At 37.1% G+C, this 22,437-nt stretch overlaps 1 long non-coding RNA gene across 5 annotated transcripts in view; it reads right to left on the bottom strand.

The window, feature by feature from the left end:
* The window catches only part of LOC116243271 (uncharacterized), a 45,197-nt gene extending 30,320 nt beyond the window's left edge, over positions 1-14,877 (bottom strand). For 4 of the 5 annotated variants that reach the window (XR_016467520.1, XR_016467519.1, XR_016467522.1 and 1 more), the window contains exon 1: positions 14,820-14,861. This is a non-coding gene — a long non-coding RNA (uncharacterized LOC116243271). Of the gene's footprint in view, positions 1-14,819 lie in introns of all 5 variants that reach the window. The other variant, XR_016467523.1, reaches the window with a different exon arrangement.
* Between the last annotated feature and the right edge of the window lie 7,560 nt (positions 14,878-22,437).

Here is a 22,437-nt window from a genome sequence, read left to right as displayed (position 1 = left end):
GTAACCTGAAGTTTGGATAATAAGCAGTTTAATTCCATAATTCAGAACTCATTGCTCCTATCAAAAGCGTTTCCCTCCATAATTATTTCATATTCCATAAATTATATACAATAGAAAAAATAGAAATCTAATTTCTTCCATCCATTTTTAAACTGAATTATGTCCTGATACAGAGGCAGCTGGTTTGGATGTCTGAAATCCGAGAGAATTTTTATTATCTGCCACACAAAGAAACAACACAAGCAGCCTTTTTAAAGGCTCCAAATCATAAATGCAGTTTGCCTTTTTTTTAAATACAGGGTGACCCCTTCATTTAGCGAAAAGTACCATACACATAGTTGCATCAAATCCTAAAGAATTTTTATGTTTCAAGAAGCCTTAGAGAATTTTACCATGAAAGATACACAAAGTTTTCCTTGTGTTTTCATTAGTGTTTTTCTGTTGTATTATATGCAGCCACATTGTAGGCTTGTCCTATTATGCTATTCATTGCCTATTTATACTGTAAATCAGGAAGACTAGAGATAGAAAAAGTTCTGATTACTCTCTGAAGCACTAATGAGCTCTTCCTTGGCAATAACACATCCCAGTTATGCTGATGCTTCAAAATGGAACTTGACAAATTGGAAAGCAAGCAGAAAACAGCTGCAAGAACTAGTCTAGTTTTGGGAAGTCTATTTTAGACTGACACTTAAAAACTAGAATGCTTAATGCAATTTGAAGAAGGTTACCAGCCAGAATAAGTTACATAATTAGAAGATGCTTGACAGAAGAAAGCTTATCTATTTTAGTCTAAAGGCAAAAAAAAGTCAACTGAGAAGACAAGCAAGCCAACATACTCTCAGTCCTTTCTTTCATCTAAAAGGAAAAAAAAAAAGGGAAAAATGAGAGGGAGAGAATTCAGTAGGGGTAGAATGGGAAATATAGAGATTATTGGTTTTAACATGTTAATACAGAATGATAAATTAATAACATATTACTTTGAGATTAAACTGCTGCTCTTGATAAAATGATCCTACTATTTTCCTAACTGCTTATCTGAAATATTCTTCTTTACTTAAATTGTAGTTAAATCACTAACCCAGTCTATTTTTTTTCTGGGACACAAATAATCAGACAGAATATTCCACATAACACAGGGACTTTTATCGTTTCTTCCCTATGACCTTCTTGCAGGCCCACAGCTTGTTTTTCCAGTAAGCTCTTCTTTCACCCACTTTTCTAAAAGACTGGGACCTGAAACTCATCCCTGCTCCACCTCTGGTGAGCAACAAGGACATTCTGGGCAGTAGAAAAGAGGGGTTTAGGCACTATCTACAAAGGTAAGGACAAAGCCCAGAAAGTTGAGCATGTTACTACACAACATCTGGTTTTGATATGTTACATCATGAAAATTTTTAATGATCTAGGTAGAAACAACCTGGAAAGCAAGATAACATTCAGAGACCTGAAGGCTGTGGAAGAAGTATAGGAGAGAAATGCGTTGCGTGCTTGTTCAGCTCTCTATCTCCTTGCTAAGCATCTGTTACTCTTTCTTACGATAAATAGAATACTTGGCCAGGTGTATTTTTGGTCTAGCTCCATACAGCCAATTTAATGTAGGATCAAGTAAAGTACAAAATAAAGAAAGGGGTAGAAATTAAAATAAAATGCATAAATATTTCTACATCTACTCAGCTCACACGTTTCTCACTGGTTTCTTTGGCAATATTTTCTCTTGCATCCTTAATGCTAAATGAGTTCCATACCAACTAATCTATTCCCTTTCTGACTTCCAAATGCTTTCATGAACACTCACTTCAGAGAACTGAGCAGTCTGTGGCTAAAGTGAACCAGCTTCTGCTGCTTTCACAGGGAACCAATGCAGGCCGAGCTACAGCAGCTGTGCTGAGCCCACAGCACACCATGTCAATTGCTTTCACTTGGAAGGAAGAGATTCAACACCTGCCCTCTGCCAAGCTGGCCATATTTTCTGTTTAATATGTTCTTTTTTTTCCCTTCAGGCTCCTATTAAAGATCAAGACAAGGTCATGCATAATGACTACACACACTTGAGATAGACGAACACTTTTTTCAAGAGGAAAGGGAAGATTTTCGTGCCACTATAGTTATGAAGCTACACAAAAAAAGAACACACGGGTTGTACTTAACTTCTCATCCTTTCCCAATCAGATGAGCCCGCCTTTGTGAAAATCTATGTTGTAATTCCAGACTTCATACTTAAGTGCATGGAATATATGAAAGTCATGGTAGACGACTTCAGATATAGTGGTCTAACAGCTGCTCTGCACACTGCTGTCAGAAATGCCTAGATACCTTTGGCACAAGATGCTTCATAACTCACTGTTTAGGATTATTTTGAGGATGCAATTGAATTTTTTAAAGCTAATTTTACATATAGGCAATGAAGCCATTATGCAGACATACAGCTTCCTCTATGTTTATTCCTTAAAGAATTTTTTGCTCCACCACCTGCTCTCTAATAGCTATTTTTCTAAAAGCACAGTGGGCTTAGAAGCCGAAGTTAAGGAAAGACATGGAACTTAAGCAATTGATCCAGAAGAGGGCCACAAGAATAATCACAAGGCTGGAGCACCTCTCCTATGATGACAGGCTGAGGAAGCTGGATTTGTTCAGACTGGAGAAGAAAGGCACTGGGAAGACCTTATTTCAGTCTTTCAGTACATAAAGAGAGACTGCAAATAAGAGGGGGGGCAACTTCACACAGTGTGATTTTATAGGACAAGGAAGAATGCTTTTAAAATAAAAGAAAGGAGATTTAGGAAACATGTCAGGGGGGAAAATTTTCACTGTGAGGGCAGTGAAGCACTGGTGCAGGCTGCTCAGAGCTGTGGGTGCCCCATCCCTGGAGATGCTAAAGGCCAGGTAGGATGGAGCCCAAGGCAGCTTGTTCTGGTTGTTGGCAGCCCTGCCCATGGCCTGGATGATCTCTGAGACTTCCAACCCAAGTCATTCTATTATTTTATGGTTAATCCACACTTTTTTTCCAGAGATAACAGGGTACCACTGGCATAGGTGTTGACTCTGAAAAGATTTTAATAGCTTCTTGGAATGAGTAAAATAAAATCCAAATATAAGTATTAAATTATTTGTTTACCAACTTTGGGATGTCGTGACTGACATCTCTAAGCATGTTTTTTCTTTGAAATTCACACTTGATTCTCTAAACCTCCTTTAAAAAAATATATTCACAAATAGATATGAAATACACTTTTCTTTCATGGGAGATTACAAAATTGAACTAGTTTGAAACACTGAGTGAATACATAATATCTGTTTATTTTCCTTCTAAATCTTTTTATTTTAAATCTCACAGGGCTCAGCTTATTTATGCTGATTTTAAGTACCCATGTTTAAACTTGGCAAAATGTTGATTACAGCAGTTAGAAGCCAAGGTCATAGGTGAAATATTAAGTGCTTGCTAAGTAAGAGAGGAAAATGTTATCCATGCATCTGAGGAACATTTGGCTGATTTGATGAGAGAACAAAACAAAACAAGAACTTATCAAATGTTAGCCTCACTGATGATCAAAACCATGATGCTTCTGGTTCTACTTTCCCTTTCATTTTTGTGCTTCAGAGCATTTTAAAGATTCCTAAAAAATTTAAGCAGCTTTAAGAGCAAATTGTTCTAGTTTTTGAGATAAACTCTTCTTTATGTAAAAATGGAGTCCCTGTAACTTTTCAATGAAAAAAATCTTACTAGAATATCTTTTTTTTTTTTTTAAAGAGTAAAATAAAGAGAATTGGGAACCTTGACCAATCTAATCCATTTCTAAAATTACTTCTGAAGTTTGTTCTGTTCATGTGTATTTCATATTCATATGTTTTCATATGTGGTTTTCATATGCTTTCATATTTGTGATTAGACTGTAATTTCAGATTACATGTTCATATTCATGTGTCTTTTTAAGTAACTGGTAGACAGTGATATATCAGCATACAATTGCTAGCAAGTTATCCCCGTAGTAAAACCCATAGAGAGTAATACAGCTATTTGCAAGGCATATACACAGGGAGAATGGCATAAGAGAACATCTTACTTTATTTATAAATTAGAAAATCTCTTCTGTAATAAAGGAAGGTGGAAAAAACCTTATGTTCATCTTAAAAAATTAATTTACTAAATACTAATTGAAGTTGATACTCACCACCACAAAAACCTGAAGGGAAATCACAGATAAAAACCAGATCCTGTCATAAAGCAAAACCAAGATGTGTGCTTTTCTTTACAAACTTAACTTTGATAGTGATAACATCATTGCTTCATAGGCTTGTCATCTAGCATAACCTTATAGTTTGAGCAGCATCAATTGTAATGAGCACTTTCAATGTCAGAAAAAAGAAATCCAACTTTAAAACAGATACTACATTTTTTAGATCAAAAGCATTGACACGAAATATAGGCACAAACTATTTTTAAAAGATATATCAGATATACCTATATTTGCACAGTGAAAGAAATATCCTCTTTAACCAAAGCATTTACAAGTTACCCTTGTTTCCATTTTTTGGAAAAAATTAGATGATTCTGTGTTTTTGAATACAGAAACAAAGCATATAGGACAGATGAGCCAAAATTTACATAAGAAATCATAGTCAAGGTCTTGTAGAACTTTGAGGCCAATTCACAATAAGCATAAGTACCAGAGGCAAAACAATTAGTACTATTTGATATTTGTAAAAACTGTGTAATAACAGGGGAAAAAAGTCCCTAATTACATTCTGCACCCAAATGTTTCACCATGGCTCCACTAGCAGCAAAATGCCAGTCTACTGGCAGCATTGTTTCAGTACAAGAAACTTTTTCCTAGCAGGAAAAACTAGAGGTTGTGAGACCTTTATTAACTGTTGTTTCATATCATAAACTCTACTATGGAAAGTCAAAGCATTTGGTAAATTTGGTAGCCCTGAAACAAAGACATCTAAGCCAAAGCTGAAAATATGAAACTTTGTCGTTTTGCAATATCATTCTGTTTAAGAACTTTATAGGAATGGAGACCAAATTGTAGTCCAAACTGCAACTGCCAGCAAGTGCTTCACTTTTTTAAAATACAAACATACGCAATAATTTTAAAAATAAAGCAAGAAATGCAGGCCAAAGTAATTTACACACTGATAGTCAGGTAATCTTTAACTTCAAGAAAAGCATACAAGACACCTCAGTTGAATAGTCAAGTTGAGCCATTTATACCGGCTTTTCCAATTCAACTGCCATTAAGGAGTTCAGTTACATTTTATTTGTGCATTAAATTTCCTCCATTTCTAAGACAGAGGCATACATTGCTAAAGATAAACTGTTTAAGGAATAAATATTGAATGCATTTTGAGTGTTACCCAACTTCCCTTAAATCCAGTGAAGAGCTCTATAGTTCCTACAACACTTAAAGAGGGTCATTCAGAAATTTAAAGTCTATAGAATGTTTGCAAACACCTAAGATTAATGTTCTATTTTGCTTGCAGCCAATGAAACACAGTAGAAGGTCAAGTTCAAGTGAAAAAGTGCTAAAACAAGTAATCTCGCTGTTGAGTTTTCTAGTAGCTATTTGCAAACAAGCTATTCAGGTCAGTATTTTATGTTTTGCTTTGCAATGGGCTCGAAGTTAAGAATTTGTGATTAAAATGAGTTTTAGGATAAAGATTAAATTCCCTCAGCTCACCAACATGTTGAATATGTATCTCTGCCTGTAATAAAAGCACAGTAACCAAGTATTTGAAACTCATGCAAAAATATTTGATATACAGATTTTTCCACTATAGAATGTCTTAGCAATGGTAAGATATTGAGTTTAGTTCTAAGAATATTGAAATTGTTTTGTTTACGAAGGGTGAAAGGAATGTTTGTATGTTATCTGAAACTTAAGAGCACTTTGTTGGTAGAGTATATGACAAGTGGATGCTTAAATGAAACTGAAGTAGCAAATAACAAATTGAAATTAGAAGGCAAAAAAAAATCCCTAAGACAAATGATACATAGCAGAAAAATAATGCTTTGGTACCTCATACTACTGAGTAAGTTACAGCAAAGAGAATCAGGTATTTTGCTCAGGAAAAGCAATAGAGAACATGAATAGATACTAGAGAAAAATAAAAATGAAATAAAAGCAAATGAGAAATACATACATAATAAGAAGGTGTATTAAAAAGAAGTGTGAAGGCTTTCATATTTGTGATTAGACTGTAATTTCAGATTACATCTGGACACATTCTGCAGTTACCCTCTCATACTATCTCTGAAGTGAAAGAAGTGAAATCAATTCTAATCACATATCTCAAAGACTTGAAGAACAACCTGCTCATCTTCAGACAAAACAAAGTCCTTGAATTCAGCAGGATTCCTGGAACCACACTGATACCCTTCTGACTTCAGCAGGTCTTGCATTCAAATCCTGCAACCAGCCCCTACATTCCTCTCTGTCCCCCCACTGCCTGTCAGCCTGAGTTGAATGATCAAAGCTATCCCTTGAGGTGTGATTATTCACCCCTCAGTGAAGGGACAGTTCTGGGTCTCTGTCTTTGTGCAGTCCTTTACCAGGATGTTGGTTTTCACAAGAGTCACAGAAACTGTGTTACCTGTAAGGCTTTCATCACCCTCCCACACTGAAGGAAAAGGACACTGTCCAAAGGTATCAGGGAAGAACCGGACAGGTTAACAGACAGCAATGGATTCAGCTGTCCACATGTTCTTGTTTAATGCCATTTTTACATCCTGAGCACCCAAGACTAGCACGTGCCAGCAAGGACCTAACTGTGCTGCTGGAGTGGTAGCTAGAAGCCAAAGGAGAAGCATTAAGGTAATGAAAAACGCTAGATGTTTTGGCACTGAATTTAGCTGGTACTGTGAATATAAGTGCTTTGTTTCTCTACAAACCAGGCCTAGAAAAGAAGAAATATTTATTATAACATAGGGGATATTTAGGGCTCCTCAGATTTCATCTATTCTCAGATTTTTTTCTAACTGAGAAAAACCTGACAGCAGAACTCTTCTTATGGCCCATTGCATTTCTTTTTACATGCAAGTTGGAGAAATAGAACAATGCATTGTTTCCCTTTAACTTATTACAAAGCTGTAAAGCATTTCTGGCTAGATTTCCAGGCAGCCATCATCATTCCATCTAGGTCTTTCACTTCCCCTTCTTATATGAGTACTTTTCCCTATAGAGAATAACAGTCGTTATTTTCAGTACTTCAGTCTACTAAAACACAATACTACCAAATGAAAAACTGATCTATTGTTATCTGCCAGCTATCCCATCCAGAGATTAAATTCAAGGTAAAAGCCAAATGGCTTTATAAGCAATTAAAAGTGAAAAAGGTATATTGCATATAAGAAAACAACACTACAATCAGTCAATAATGAGCATAGATTAGAGCTATGCATGCATTGGCATGAATGAAGATTGACATTAAAAGTACCTCTTACCAAGTGAAACAATTCCAGCTGTATAAAGATTAAGTACAATGATGCAAAGTATAAAATTAACTAGAATTTATAGTACATTGATGTTCACAGGCTTGAAAAAAAAAGAAAAAATCACTAAAATCTTCAGAAGCCTCCAAGAACAAAAGGAATCAATGAGATTATACTATCTTTTAACATAAGAAAAAAGTAACTTCTCTTCTAGAACCATGCAAAGTAGAGAAATTATGAGAAAGAAAAAATTACTGCACAGGAAAATGACAAAAACAGAAAATAATGACCAGGCAAATGTAAATCTCAGAATAACTAATTAACATGAATTAGTGATCTGGAACTCAAGGAAGACTCTTTTAGATATAAGTTCCTGTCAGTCTTTTAATGTACTCTACGTCTGATTATTTTAGAGGAAGCTGGAATGCAAGACAGGTTGCATTCTATTTCACTAGCAACTCTATGTTCATGGGCTTTTGTCTTGTACTGGATGGCAGAGCAAGCAGCTCAACCCCTATCTTCAGAAGAGCACTTGAGCCCTCAGAGGACAAATGACATAGCCCCCTCTGTGCCAGCACGCTGTACCATAAGTGTCCACAACCCAAAAAAGGAGATTAAAAAGTTGATTCCCCTCCTTCTTGTACTCAGGTAGATAGGACAAAGGGGAATGGTTTTAAGCTCGAGTAGGGAAGGTTTCTATTGGATGTCATGGGGAAGTTCTTCACAGAGAGAGTTGTGAGGTGCTGAAATAGTCTGCCCAGAGAGGCTGTGGATGCCTCATCCCTGGAGGTGTTCAAGAACAGGTTGAGAAGGTTGCCCAGGGCCACATTCCAGTACGAGAAGGTTGGTGGGGGTTTCTACCCCCTGTGACAGGCAGGTTGAAACTTGATAATCCTCAGGGTCCCTTCCAACCCAAGCCATTCTATGATACCATGAACCCCATGGCTCTTCAGGGGTCTAGTGAGTCATGCATCAGCAGAGGGAGGCAATATAAAAGGCTTCTTTCAGCTTTAGATATTCATCCAAAGCAGAAGTTTAGCACCTTGCATCTACCTTCCCATTCATATACTGAAGACAAGAAAGCTGGACAAGTGTATAAAAAACTGTAATCTTTACATCACACTGATGTGTTATACCTGAAGTTCAGACCTTTTATTCTTCACAGATTTTATATTTCTCATTAAACTTCAGGTAATTTGGATTTACCAGCCTCCTGGTCTGGTATCTAAAGAAGCCATCAGAAAATAAACTTTCTTTACTTCCATCTTCATAGTTTTATAAAACATCATTTGCTTGTATTAGCAACAAAGTTTGACCAAGTATATGCATATTTATCACATGCATTTTATTATATTTCTGTGCAGCCTTTGTTTCAAGCATATTTAAAATACAGATCATAAAGGCAGATATGTACAGATCTCAAATTTTTGGGAGTTCATTTCAATTAAAAAAAACTGTGGAGGAAAGAAAGAAAAGATAAGCTTAGATTTCCAGATCAAATCCACTTCTAGCTTTTGTTGACATGATCAGATATGCTGAAGGTTTGGTGTATATAGTGAACAATTTAATTTTATCATTATTGTAAGCACCTCATAAAACTTCAAAGGTTTATTTACAATGTTATTCTGAATCGACAACCACCTATTACAGTGTCATCGATATCTGTGATACCAAAGGCAGAAAGATAGAATTACATTTTTACTACTTTATTTTTCATTTATCTTATGAAATCAAGTCTATTAAATGTATCCCTTATTGGTACCAAAGCAGATTCACAGAACAGTTATCAAGTTTTCTGGTTTAGTACCAACGCCTCACGCTACCAAGAGAATATTCTTAGGTAGTTCTCTATCTTGATAAAACCCATATTTTAAAACTGATATTCAGAAATGCTTTATGTATTGATTTACTGCTACAGATTTAAGCTTTTAACTTCAAATCATGATCTTTCAGTACATTAATTTAGTGCTGAACTTTCTGTAGTACATATAAATACAATATGAGACAGTGTCCCCAAATCCCTCCCCTAAGTTAGGAAACTGTTATCCCTCATTTTTGAAGAAACATCAACATAGAACCAAACTACAGTACCAAAAGATTTTTAAAGATCATTATTCTCTCCCTCTGAAAAGCCTTCAGAACCTTATAAATTGTACAAAACTGCAGTAAACTAAGATTGTTTTTAAGCCTTCCTATTCATAAACTAAAATTAAAGCACCCAAAATAGAAGATATATAGAACCACTTGAATTGGAAGGATATTAAAATCCACTCAGTTCCAGCCCCCCCGCCACTTGCATGGCTGCCCCCACCAGCTCAGGCTACCCAGGGCCCCATCCATCCTGGCCTTGAGTGCTTTCAGGATGGGACACTCACAGCTTCTCTGGGCAGAAGTACCAATACCTCACTACCCTCTAAGTGAAAAACTTCTTCCTGATATCTAATCTAGATCTCCCCTCTTTTAGTTTAAAACCATTGATTCTTGTCACTATCAGACTGTGCAAAAAGCTGGTCTACCCTCCTGCTTATAAGCTCCTCCTTGAAGTACTGAAAGGCTGCAGTGAGGACTTCTCTTCACCAAGCTGAAGAAGTCCAACTCCCTCAACCCTTCTTCATAGGAGACATGCTCCAGTCCTCTGAGCATCCTTGCAGTCTTCCTCTCAACCCTCTTCAACACCTTCACATCCTTCTTGTTCTGGAAGACCCAGACACAGGGGCCTCATGAGGTCAGAGTAGAAGGACAGTCACCTCCCTTGCCCTGCTGCCACCCCTCTGTTGATGCAGCCCAGGATACTCTTGGCTTTCCATGCTGCAAGAATACACTGCTCGCTCACATCCAGCTTTTCAGCCTCCAGAACCCCCAAAACCTTCTCTGCAAGGCTTCTCTAAGCTTCTTCTCCCAGTCTGTAGACATACCTGGGACTGGCGTGCCCCAAATGCAACCAGCTTTGTACTTCACCTTATTGAACCTTGTTACGTTCCTGTGGACTTACTTCTTAAGCTTGATATCTCACTGCATGATAAGCACATTTAGAGAAAACTAATGATGGTATGAGATTAATCTGATATAAATGTCTCAGCTAATGATGTGAGATTTTTTTTCATACTCAAGCAACTCTTTATGCTCAAATCAATATAATCAGAGGAGGGCAGGACACTGATCATATTGCCATCATGTTGACATGTGAAGCAGGTCATGAGTCACATCTTAGTTTTTCGCTGACTACAGCAGCAGTGTAAATAGCTTAACCATTGACAAATATATTTGTCTAAATTTAGCTGATAAATATCAGGTGCAATGCCTGCCAGGTATTTTTGCTTTGCGTAGATCCATTTTTCCACTGTTGCAGAAATGAACTGGGGGTACTTTTGTCACAAAAACCCACACCTATTTAAAAACAAAAGTAATTTAAGCTTAATCTCACAAAAGAAATCCATTACAATCAAAAATAGAATTGAATTGCATAATGGAGAATAATAGATCTAGTTAATTTCTGTTGAAACTTCCCGTCACTTGCTTAGCATACATTAACATTAGGTTTTAATATGGATAATAAATAATCTACATCTTTACTTCGTTCCTCTGTGTTTTCAGAAAGGTCCTAAAGCCTTTATTTCTCACTGTGTGCTGCAGAGATTAAGGTATAATACCTACATCAGAGTCTACTATGAGTACCTGAAAATTCTCTATTCTTTGTGCCTATCTGTGGTTGAATGCAATACTGGCTGTTAAAAATGGACAAGAAAGCTAAAACTTGATGAGATACATGAACATTTTTTTTTTTTTTAAGCCTACTTGGCTTTCTCTTCTTCATATTAATAGAAGAACTCCCCTTCAGAGAAACATTCTCTGGTGCAAATTCAAGAAGTAGGCATGTATAACAGTGTGCTTCTGAGAACTATTTTTTCCTATCACATGAAAAAAATTTAGTGTCACACTGGATACTTTCCAGCAGTTCATTTAGCCAATATGAATTCTCATTGACACCTCTCCTTCTTCTTGAGAGGAGAAGCAAACAAAAGTAACTTCCAACAGCACTAGCAATCAATCCTCTCATTGATTTTCCATCATGATCTGAAGACCGAAGAGAAGCATTATATGACTGAATGAAGTTACTGAGCATCCCAAGCATCCAAGGAGCAGGATCACACCCAACACACAAAGATAAGGGCTGCTCCTGTTGTACATGTTCCCTCTTCCTTTGGCTCTGGGAGAAGGATGCCCCCAATATTTCACTCAGGCTCATTCAGGCTGCTACATGCTGACCCCAAGCAGTATTGGGTAAAGAGGAAGATTACACATCACTCAGCTCCCCAGGCACAGCCAAGTACAAGAGCTAAGCTAGCAAGAATGGCAGTAGAGATAACAAACCCCATTATTTATCTCATATCCATTGGCTTGCTTTGACGTAAGATAAGCCTGTTCATATCAAGACATTGGAAGAAAGAAATAAATGGCTGAAGTTGCTATTTCCATTCCTCCAAAATCTATGAAACATTGAACCTGTGAATGCCTCAGGGTCACAGAATAAGACACACAATGGTCTTCAAAGCCTTTAAAAGTCTATACTTAGAGAATTTCCACTACATTTGCCTCTAGAATAAGCATCCTCTGACCCTGACTCTCCTGATACAGCCAGAGAATATCAATATCACAAGCACTGCAAACTTCAGCAAAGTTTCTTGGGTGTTCTTCTGACAATACTTTCCCAGAGAATCATCATAGACACAGATAGCAAGTAGGACTTCAGATCTGAGTTACTGAAGCTTATGCATCCATCAGTGCTTGAAAGAACCTGAAAGAAGTCTACAGTGCTGCAATAGGAAGAATATGTAGACAACAGTACCTAAGAGATGCATGGATCTATGAACTACAGGCCATCAGAAGGAAAAGGCTACTTAGATTCTTCAGATCTGGTTCGTGCATCTGAGCATTTTTCCCCTTGGCTATAGGTTGCCCAGATAAGACTGGAGAAAAGGAGAACTCCAAAGCCTGTAGACTCCTGCACAAAATTTTGGCAAACTCCTCAGGGAGGAAAGAGTACATCTAAACTTTGATATTTGACCAGCATTACATCTTCAACTATTAAGAGAAAGAACTGAGTGTAGTTAAAAGAACTCTTTACAGATGATCAGAACAAAGATTAAAACAAGATATATTCACTACCTCTAATGTGATGAGTAAGTGAGCAGTGAGTTTCAGTAATTTACTTCAATTAGAAAAAAAAAGTTATTGTCTCCAGAAGTCCAAATGTAGAATAATTCTTTCCCCCCCATATGCTTTCACTACAGACCACAGCAATAAGAGCAGTCACCTTGTATCCCATTAGAGAGTATAATAACCACCATTATAATGCTGACAGCTTCATTCAGGCAGACCGATAATTCCAGAACATATCAGTAGTTACACAGTGTAATTTAAGATCACTTTGTACCTATACAGCAGACAAAGCACACCGCAGACTAAACCTACAGCCACGCTGTGTCATGGACAGACTGTTGTTACTGCAACCTTGAAGAAGGAGCTGCTGGGAAAGACCAAAGCAACAGGAGGTACTGATCAAAACAAATAGAACAAGCAGAAAACAGTAGAGCAACTACATCAGCATGCAGGACCTGGACCCCAAGCCTCTCCTTTAGCTTAAGAGAACTGAGATTCTAAATAACAGTTTTGTTAAACATGTCCCACAGGTTACCTTAGCTTCACCAGAGATACTGTGATTACTTCTTGTTGGATGCTATTTGAACATTCTGCCATCACTGTCCTACAGCAGGGAACAACGCTGCTGAACTTGCTCAGTACTACATGAAATAGCAGCAGCAAGGAACCACTCCCTAGAAAAACCCTTCTTAAAAGAGAGCTGACAAAGTAAAGCCCCACTCCCACCACAGGTGCCTGTGATTTTAGTTTAAAAAGCTATCAAGAATAGAGCCTTGACTGCAGCTGTTTCAAGTAAGAAAATTGAATGCATCCAAAATACTGCATTATGAAATGTTTATACTTTTAACTGTGCCAAGTCCAATTAATGGATCTCCTTTCCTTTTGGAATAATTAAGTAGTTTGTTATTTCTTTTTTCTTTTAAAGGAGATTTAAATTATTCATTTATTGGTCATTTTTTCCTACTCCCAGTTCCCTCGGTAGCTATATTCTCTTGCATTAATTTCTTATGTCTTATTTTCAGAAACTTTTGTCATCTTCTTGTAAGACAAAAGTTTGTCAGCTAAGAAATTTTATTTAGCATCTCTATTTTGCAGTCCCTCTGTTATCTAAAACAAACTAAGATAAAAAAAAAATCTCAGTCTACTTTAATACATGAGAATTACCTCTATGACAAATAGATTCATAGAATGGCTTGGGTTGATGATTCTTAGGGTTCCTTTCAAGTTCCAATCCCCCTGACTTTCAGGAAAGAAACAACCGTAGTTTCAGAAAGTTTTCCCGAGGCAGTATTTCCCCAGCAGTAAATAAGAGGAAATTAGGAAGTTCAGGTGAACTCAGCAGAACCTGGAATCTCTCATACTCCCTGCCTTTATTCTCTTATTTTGAGTCACTTAATATAATTGGGGGAGAAAACCAACCAACAAACAAAAAACCTTAATTAAAACATGTGGACTCTGGATTATGAGATACATTTGGGGAATGTAAAGGCATTTAGAAACTGAAGAAAAAAGGGTATTTCTTGGAAACTAAGGAATAATGAATAATCTTGGAAAAAGAGGCTGCTACACTTGTGATCTTGGAAATAAATACATATGTTTAGGTCAGTCATGGGAGCACTCAGGATAAAGAAAATTCATTTTGCAGGCATTTCACTGAAGGTGTTCTGCTTTACTGCACTTGTAATTGCCTCCTCTTTCCATAGTTGTTAAGTGCTCAGAGGATGTTCTCGACACCCAATCTTCAATTCTAGCTGCATTTGCTTTTTCTCATCCTCCTAAGCAGGAAGATAGATAATGGCTATTTCATACGCAAGAAGGATATGGGCACCTCTGAGATGGAGTCTGGATTCAAGAGGGGAAAAAGAGATGAGGAATGAGGAGCAGGGTATTGAATGATACAGATTTTATGAGCATGGAGCAGACATACCAGCATTCCTGATCCAGCTAGAACACACCTTACTTGGTTAAGTGAAGGAAAACAGTTACCCAGACAAATGCAACTGTACTGCAGCTACATCCAGAAAAGGGTGAGAATTTCTCAATATTCTGAGCATTGGCAACATGACATACTCCAATCACAGCAGCTATTTCTACATAATATATCACCACCTGCTGTTATTATCTGTCATGTAATCAACAAACATACAGATGTTACAATTAAAAAATATACAGGAAGGTTAGGCTAAACAGGTTATCACACTAAAGAGGAATAGATGGAAAAACTTACCCTTGTTCTGGGCTCACTGAGAAGACTCCAAGGGGAGCAACCTCCAAAAGAGATCTTTTCCCTGTGGTAGTCAGCTCTTAAATGGGTTCTAGGAAAGGTGGAGCCTGGCTTCACCCCTTCCAATAGCACAGGAGAATTGTCTACACCTGTGCTCCCAGGGCTGACTCATTGCTCACCTCAGGTGGTCAATCAGAGGTTCAGGCTGTGATTCAGCAGTTCCCATACATCTGTCATGTTAGCTTGTTTCCGAAACTCATGGCTGGCAAAGACAACAACCTAAATAATATTTGAGCAGTATTAAGAAAGTGCCATAGAGCTGGCTAAAGGTGTATATTAAATGATGCCTTTCAAAGACCCATACTGATATGTGATTTATGAAACCAGTTGGCTGTGGATAATATTTGAAATTAAAGTAAACTCTCAGAAGAAATCTGACTGCTACTTCTTTATTTTACATGAGATTTCAAGGGAGATTTATTTTTCAAAGGTAGAGTAAGATGTAATTAATAGATAGAACACTTCTCTTTTACTATTCCCTCTTGAGTGGTGTTCCAAACTATATGCTTAATGAAAGTAAAAAGAAAACATAATTCCCTCCATATTTAAAGCATTTAACTGCTCTATACAAAAAGTTGTGATTTGTCTAAGGCAAAAGTGAATTTAATTATTTATTTGTTTATTAATATATCATTCTGATGTTGAATGACACATTTACTCAGAACTAATTTCACATAAGGAGAGGCACACACACAGGGAAAGCAGCCACTGGGAAAGTTTTTCACTTTAATGCTCTATCAAACTGCAAGGTGGCATTGGTGTAGAAATAAATGTTCCCTGGGAATAGGTGTGCAAACTCATTTTAACTTGTTACACAAACCAGATTTGAATTCAGGCTGGTACCTTGATATGCAGTGATGGGAAAACTTTTGTGAGACTCTCTTCATATGAAATTATACCCTAGTCTCCTCTGAGCAGCTAATTACAGTCATGTCAGTGAGGTCTTTTAAGCCTTGGAGAGCTGTGCCTCTGCAAATAACTCCTAAATGTTCTGAAGCTTTCCATTGCATAAGTTATACCTTCAGGCTTTTCACATGGCGTTTTCTTCACATTCTCTAGGAAAGGGAAGTATTTCAATAAACACTGCACTGTAAAAAGTGAATGGGACCGCAAGTACCCAAACTGAGAAATAAAATGAAGCCATCAACATTCATAGATAAGCTCCTGAGTAAGAATCAGATCATCACTCCAGGCTTCTTCTCCTTAAGTCTCACTTAACAGGAAATGGTTATATCAAGATGCTTCCCTCCTCACAGTAAAATTACTTGCTAATATCTTAATGATGTTACTCAAAACATAACTAGCTATTAAATGCTAGCTCTAGCTTAAATATTTAGGAACTATCTAAGAAGTTTAAAGATATTTCAGCGTAATACTTTCACCATCACTTGATTTACTAGCTTCCCTTAATGCCACTGTACATTTTTAAACTGATTTGGACTAGGTACATATTTGTATTGATTGCGATAGAAATTTAATTTGATAGTCATAATTTATTCACAGAAAGTAAAAGTACTATTAAAGTATTTAAAGCAAACAAAATTTCTTCACAACTGTATCTCCTCCTCCTCCTCCTTTTTTTACAAGAGTGAAGACAAACTTAGGGAGATAGACACAGCTGTGTTTTTCATGGTTTTTTGTTTGTTTGTTTTCATTTTATTCACAACTTAAATTTTATGTATACTGTATTTTGCAGGAGGCATTATCCCTACTGATAGCAAAATCTACAGTCTCAAGAAGCTCAGCCCAGCTGCAGATAGTTCAAACCATTTCAGATGGTGTTCTTTTTATAAAATGTACCGCCTATTAAGCAAACTGACTAGAAAGCATCCCTATAAGATCTTTGTTATACCTTAGGTGGCATACACTATGAAAATACAACAGGTCTTATTATTTAGCATTTATCCATACTCAGCATTCAGACAGTTTAAATTTCTTCTCAGAAAGAGTGGTGAGGCACTGGCACAGGCTGCCCAGGGAGGTGGTGGAGTCATCACCCCTAAAGATGTTCAAGGAAAGGGCAGACGTGGCACTGAGGGATGTGGTTTAAAGTGGTCGTGGGCATGGGTTGATGGCTGAACTAGATGATCTTAGTCATCTTTCCAGAATTAATGATTCTATAATTCTACAGCACTCAAGTTTCATGCAGATAAGCCTCACGCGATAGTTTTTGTAACTCTGAGTCAAAATACAAAAGCAAAATTGTTTGTCTCTGATGTGCGTTTGGCAGAATGTGAAGAGTTCTAAGAGGGTTGATAATTTCTGATAAACATACTCTATAAATCAGTAATGCATATTTAAGATTTTAGGAGGAGCGTGGTACGTTTACTTTTCGCAGGTTATCACAATAGCACAACCTAATGTTTTCAACAACGATGGAAAATTACACTGAACTCATCCCATTTGCTTGGTTTAATTGTTCTATTTCTTCTTTACTGGAGTTTCCTTAAATTGACAATGATAAGCAGATCATCTTAAGTGAAATCTTAGCAGTTTGAATTACCTGGTATAGAATACATAGTATGATTAGCTGACAAGCAATACACTGATTACCATGGAAGATCACTCACTGATCAGTAACTAAGGTAAAAATCCATGGCTTCTGTGGAAGGGTCATTGGAATTGAACGAATTTTGCATTATTAATTTGAAATATGACATGCACACAGAACAAATTCTTTCAGAAATCAAATTACACAACCACAGATATTGTCAGAGCATATGATGAGTGATGTATTCACTTTCGACTGAAAGAGGAATAGTCTCAGTATACAATCAATCCTTGCTCCACTGTCATGTATCTTCTGTGGATCCTTGACATCTCATCTTTAATTTTCATTGTTTGTAGCAGTTAATGTGTTGTTTTAACTTCTATTGCCTCCAAGACATTCAATCTCAAAATTTGCTAACTTCCAATTTGCAAGTTTGAAATAATGCTGAGTCTAAATTGACCATTTAATGGCTTTTCTTTTATAACTTTGCAGGGTGTATATGTCCTGTTTTCAAAGCACATTTTCCTGTCATAAATACATTGAGAAAAATATATTTCCTGTTATCTTCATTTTCAGTAGCATTTCCAAAACACTGGTATTTTTCATTTTATTTAAGTCATGATTGAATATAGAAAACAGAGGATACTTACCATATTATTTTTATTAATGTAATATTTCAAAAGTCTGAAATAAAACTTTATTTTACTGTATTTTTTTTTTACTGTGTTTAACCAAACATTTACTGTAACCACATTTCTATAAAAAATGTGCTTTGAACTAATCTACATAGCACATACATCGTTCTATGTCTCTACAGAGACATCTGTTCTTCCAAAGAACCAGTTTATAATAGATATGTTAAATATAATTCCCATATTTTGATGGCAAATGGAAGGAAAATGGAGCTCACAATAAACCTGGGCAGTATTGCATAGTAGAGTATATGGATGAAACACACTGATGAAAAGGAGCTACATTTCTTTGATCTCTAGAGGAAGCAACTGGGATCAAATGAGATCATGGATGACATCACTGAATAAACAATTTTAAATCTTTGGAAAAAAAAGTCTTTAACATCATTTATTGATCTTCTACAGACTTCATCTGGTAGTTGGTCGGGAAAAACACAACGCAGGATTGGTGTACACAGGAAGAATTAAAAGGAAATATTGTCTACACTTGCACTGGTTTCAGTTTATTAAGCTATATTTTATGTTGTGGAAACTATTCAAATGAAAAATGCATATAATATACAGGAAATATTAGTTCTTATGTAAGAATTACATTTGCAGCTCAAATACTCTAAATGTTATTCGGATAGCTGAATTTATTAAGCTTATCTTCAGCTCCACTGTAATATAGAAATCTCGAAATGAAAACTCAAAATCCTCCGAGTTGTTGCTTTATTTTAATGCTGAAGAAGGATAAAGACAAAGAAATCATAGATAAACATTCATGGAATGACAAAGAAGAGAAGGGTTCACTTTCAACTTCTTTTTTTTTTAAATGCTATCTGTAGAATATCACCTTGTATATCTCAGCTGTACCTAAGCTTTCCATTTTGCTAAACCTCATTTTCTTTGGCTGCATTCTATTTGAGAGGGAAGAGAACAAGGATTTCAGTAACAGGCATAAATCTCTGACCTAGAACAGCTGAATCCAAATTACTATAGCTAAAACTTGATCTCTGTGGCTTCTGATCATGCAATATGCTTCAAAAAACTGACACAGTGCATCAGATATCATTTTAAGATTATTTGTAAATAGTATAAAGCACAGAATGGCTGTTAGAGTTAGCAGATTTGCATGAAGTGTCAGAGTGAACAAGACAGCGCTACCCTTCCAAGCTCAAACCTCCTAGAGGCTAAATTAAAGGTTTTTTGTATCAAGGGGTTTAACAAAGTGAATACTTGAGCTGTTACTTAGCTTAAAATTGTGCTATAGAAAAAAAGCTGACCAAGATATAGAAGAAGGTTTTGTGAGGTTTTTGTTAGCATAGTGAACAGCAGGGTTTTGATTTTACATATATTTTTCACACCAATTCCAGACTTAAAATCAGAGTAGAATTTTATCTTTCAGTGATCTTTGATAAAATTAGAGCAAAGGCTTATTTTTCCTTGAGGTTTTTGAATGGGCCTAAATTTGAGATATTGCTGAGAAGTGTACCTAGACATTTTGTAATTTTTGGAAGGGGAAGTAGAAAGAATTTGAAAACCCCTGACTGTATTCTCTGATTATCTGAAACATGATTTACATTGATGAAATTTCTCACATGCTGAAGTGAATATACACTGTTCACCTGTGTATATGTTACTGGGTGTGGGAAGGGATTCTTTTTGCACTTACAGACAGGTTGCCTTTCTCCTTTATTTTCTCTACCTTACTTTCTTCAGGAAAAAGAGTCAGTGTTATCACTATTTCTCTTGAAGTCACTTAAAGTTTGACTTTCAGCTTAATCAGCTCCCTGATTCAAGGTGTGGTCACATGGTGCTCAAACAGATGCTCTGAGCCTGGAGATGCAACTTCAGTTGAAGCGGCTGATATGAGGAGGCATTAGCACTCATTGTCCATAGAGGTTCGGGCCAGGATGACTGGAGAAGGCTCTAAGTCAAAGTTAGAAGTTGTCTCTATGCTGACAGAGCTCAAAAATTATGCATGTATATATAAGAGCTCCAAATATATCTTCCAGCCTAAACAATTCCATACCTTGGCCCAAGAAGACGCTCATGTTTCCACATTTAGGTTGGCCTCAGGCAACCCCACTGTTTAGGCCCTTGCCAACCTCTTCTTCCCCTACTCATCTTGCTACATACATCCTTCTGACTACCAAAATACCCTTTAAGAACACAAATAAAGCATGCATCTCCACTAAACTCAAAAAGATTAAGATTTTGCAACGGTGGTCTAAAAGAAATAAGATAAAAAAACAAAAATGTGGAAAAAAATATTAAATAACTAGACCCAGAATTGCTTTTTAAAGTAAATAATAGCACATTTCCAAGGCAAGTATTACTCAAGCAGAAATGATGCTTATTATATACAGAGCAACCTATAAAACCATAAGCATGTCAAAATACTCAAAAAAAAAAAAAAAAAAGAGAGAGAGAGAAATGAAGCAGGCCATGCATAGCGTAACAGTGGAGTCAAAGGCAAAAAGTCACACAGAACAATAAACTGGAGCAAGCTTACTAACCAAGAGCATGTCCATCACTAGGAAATAAAACTAAAACAACAAAGAGAATCCCATGATTTTACAAGAAAATGCAAGCATTAGCAGACTATAAACAGAATGAACAAGGCTGGAAGCATTATTAACATATTGGAAGGAATTAACAACTGTCTCGCTCCAATTTATAGGAGGGAGATGAGGTTTTTTTAATATATGTATACCCGGTCTGAGATTAAGAAACAACGGTTCATATGTTAGTCCAACCAGTTTATTACAAATCCTAATCGGGGAGACGGGGAAGGGAAGGAGGGCAGCAGAAAAGATAGGAAAGAAGCAAGAATCACGTAAAGCGAGGATAGTCACTGCCAGGATCCAGCAGCGGTCCCGCTGCACGCTGTTTCGAAGGTCCGAGGCAGAAGCAGCAGCGGGGCAGGGGAGAGCAGCAGCGTGGCCGGCCGTGGGCAGCAAGCAAGTAGCAGGAGGCAGTCGCAGAGCCAATCTGGGGAGGAAGCAGCAGGACTCAGGTAGCAGGCCAGGAGAGTCCGTCAGTATGCAGAAATTCCGTAGTGAGGAACCTGATGGCAGGCACCTTTGTTCTTCTTCAGCATCGTGGTAGAGCGCGGAGCAAATCCAGGAGGGAGAGAGAGAGGCAGGTTGTAAGGCTTCTTCATGGCAGAAACCTCTTCTTCTTCACGAGGAATCTGTTGCCAGAAAACCTCTCCTCATAATTGTAGGTCCCCATTTTATCCTTCTTCTTTTCCTGCCTACGTTCATCCCTGGTGCTTGAGCAAGAGTCATATGAGTACACCCTGAGATGGCCATCTTCCTCGAGATAAGCCCACACAAAAGACTGCATCACGGCCATTAAGCTGCAGCTTATCTCTCTCTCGTTGCCCCTGGCCTTGCCCATCTGTGTCCCTCAGACAAAGGATTTCACAGCCCTTGCCCAGGACTTGTCCATCAAAGTTCTCCAGACAAAGGATTTCTCAACCCCTGCCCAGGTCTTGCCTGAACTTGTTCATCTGTGTCCTCAGCAAGCTTTGAGACAATGATGGAAAAGAATAATCTCTTACAACAACATTGCAGTAAAGATGTGGATGGGCTATCAATTTATATGAAAACAGAATGTTTTCCTACAAAGCTACGTATTACAAGAGAGGAATAAAAATCTCATTTAGAGTAAAAAATGTTGTCATGGAGTGTGTTTCTCCACTGGGAAGTAAGCACTGATATGAGAGACATTAAGCCAAACTAACTGCAGGAGGTGTTCAAGAATGTTTCTTAAGGTGAAGGTCCACCTACTTCATGCTCCTCAGGCTCAGCATGTAGGTAAGGCTCTTCCAGCTGCAGGGCTCGCCAGCTGAATTTGGATATCTGAAACAAAACAATCACCCGTCTGATCTCTTACTGCTTACTGGCTTTTGTACCACTGGACTGACTGCTTACCAAGATTCTCTTTGGTTCAGCACTGCCTGACTTGACTGCAAAAAAACCCTGAACATGTTAACATTGTACCCAGCCACAAGTGATGGCAGGTACTTTGAAACCTCACAGCAGCAAAGTGTATACACCCATAGCATTACTATTTCTATGCATTACTCCAATGGAAATTTCTTTAATGGTTATATTTTGAAAAATAGCAAATAGGAATTTTATTTAAAAATAAAAATTATTCTGCTCTCAAAAGTTTTATTTAACAATTTCAGATGTGATCAGAATACAAATACCCCCAAGAAAGGACACAGCAATGGGATAATTGACCTTGTCGGCTAAAAGTAGCCTTCTCTTTTCCTTGGAACATTTAATTCATAGATACAGTCAATTACCTTCATGTAAAATCTGCTTCAGGGATTTTATTGCTCTGTTCATCTGAAACAAAATAGATTTATTTGCCTAAAATG

This window comes from Phasianus colchicus, chromosome 6, assembly GCF_987193195.1.
Source record: "Phasianus colchicus chromosome 6, bPhaCol1.hap1.1, whole genome shotgun sequence".
Classification (NCBI taxonomy): domain Eukaryota; kingdom Metazoa; phylum Chordata; class Aves; order Galliformes; family Phasianidae; genus Phasianus; species Phasianus colchicus.
This window is presented reverse-complemented; position numbering and strand designations above follow the sequence as displayed.